Source organism: Aplysia californica, unplaced genomic scaffold (assembly GCF_000002075.1).
Source record: "Aplysia californica isolate F4 #8 unplaced genomic scaffold, AplCal3.0 scaffold00637, whole genome shotgun sequence".
NCBI classification, from domain to species: domain Eukaryota; kingdom Metazoa; phylum Mollusca; class Gastropoda; order Aplysiida; family Aplysiidae; genus Aplysia; species Aplysia californica.
Window position 1 is genome coordinate 55,740 of NW_004797907.1, and position 1,808 is coordinate 57,547.

At 39.8% G+C, this 1,808-nt stretch overlaps 1 protein-coding gene across 1 annotated transcript in view; it reads left to right on the forward strand.

The window, feature by feature from the left end:
- Positions 1 to 1,808, forward strand: part of LOC101858358 (sulfite oxidase) — a gene marked incomplete at its 3' end in the record, with an annotated part of 9,904 nt that overhangs the window by 6,857 nt on the left and 1,239 nt on the right.

The following is a 1,808-nucleotide window of genomic DNA, read 5'->3' on the forward strand; positions in this document are numbered from 1 at the left end:
TATCATTCTACTCTGCGGCTGGCTTGTGTCGACCTCACCTGAGATAGTCCCCCTGCCCCTTATCTAGACCTGTCCTTGACCCAAAGGTGACCCGAATCTTCTGTCTGCCGCCGCACTCCTGAAATATTAACCTGTCACTCAGTCAGTCTCACTCAGAGCGAAAGTGGGACTTGTTTCTGTACATTCATTGTTGTAGTAGAGGGACAGTTTTGAAAAGAAACCACACATCTGTACCGCAGTCACTTCTTTGGCTGGAATACCTAATTAACCCTGTCCGTACGCCCTGGGTCATTTTGTACCCCGGGGTTGTATTCTTCACATTTTAGAATATTTCTAGTATAAAGATCTCTTTGAAACTTTCAGTATTTCTCAAAAAATCATTTTGACAGACTTCTATGCAAAGCGTACGGATCAGATTAACGAGTAAATTTCCTCTATGGATAGTGGTGGCACAGAGTTCCCCACGTCGTATGGATACGAAAGTAAAACACCACGTACGGATAGGGTTAAGTGGTGGCACAGAGTTCCCCTCGTCGTATGGATACGATAGTAAAACACGGCGTTTGGAAAGGGTTAAAGCACTAGTACAGAGGTGAAATTATACAGTGATCTTGTATGTGTCTCCTTTTTGAACTTTTTGATTATAATCTCAACCATTGCTTCAGTCGTGTTGGGTGGTTGGCGGGTGGTCTGGTGTGGTTTGCTCTCCTTCTTTCCTATGAAACATCTATCGTCCTTTCTTTCCTCCTTTTTTGTGTATGTTACTCTCTTGTAACACATCTATTCTTCGGTATTTATATGACCGTATTTATTCATTGTGTTGCAAGTGCCATAAAACCCTTACAGTGGGTGATTGGCGGGTGCTCTGGTGTGGTTTGATCCTTCTTTCCTATAAAACATCTATCGTCCTTATAAATAATCTCTCCTTCTTTTTTGTGTATGTTACTCTCTTGTAACACCTCTATTCTTCAGTATTTATATTTTGACCTAATTGTGTTGTAAGTGCCGCAAAACCCTTTCTAACGAAAATTTCAGTCATAGTGACACTTCCAGTTGTTGCGACTGGTCTGTTTTGTTTAGTTTTGGCACGCACTGGGTGGTTAGCAGGTGTTCCTGGCTCTTTCGTCACTGTGGCTTTCATTCTCGGTGGTAGTGATAGTGTGGTAATGTGTGTGTAGTGCTTGAGTTGATAGCTTGATGTACACACTGTGTGTGTATATATATATATATAGCTGTTTACTCTCTCTCTCTCTCTCTCTCTCTCTCTCTCTCTCTCTCTCTCTCATTCACACACACTCACACACGCAGACGCACGCACACACACACAAACTTACCCATCCCCTAATATAACTAAACTCTCTAGCTATTGCGCACACTGCAGACACTTTCAAATACATATATTATGATATTTTTTAAAACTATACTTTCACATACATCTATATAGCAATTCCTATTTGTGGTCATTTCTAAGTTGTTTAATTTCAAATATTTCAAACATTTGATTTTTTTTTGCTTATTTCTTGTGTCTTAAAAAGCATCAAGACAGGAAACGAACATGTAGAATAATATAATATGATTTAGCACAGTGTTGGATGTTGCATTTCATGGAATACTTACTTCTTTTGAACTTAAAATGTTCAACCCATAGACAGCAGAAAGTAGGCTACAAGTAGTATGGGTGTACTGAAACATATCGTACTACCCATGTTCTTTTTGTATGAATTACATATGATAATCGCTCGAAAGAATAACTAAATAGTGGAGGGTGCTCTGAGTTGAGAGAGAGAGAGAGAGAGAGAGAGAGAGAG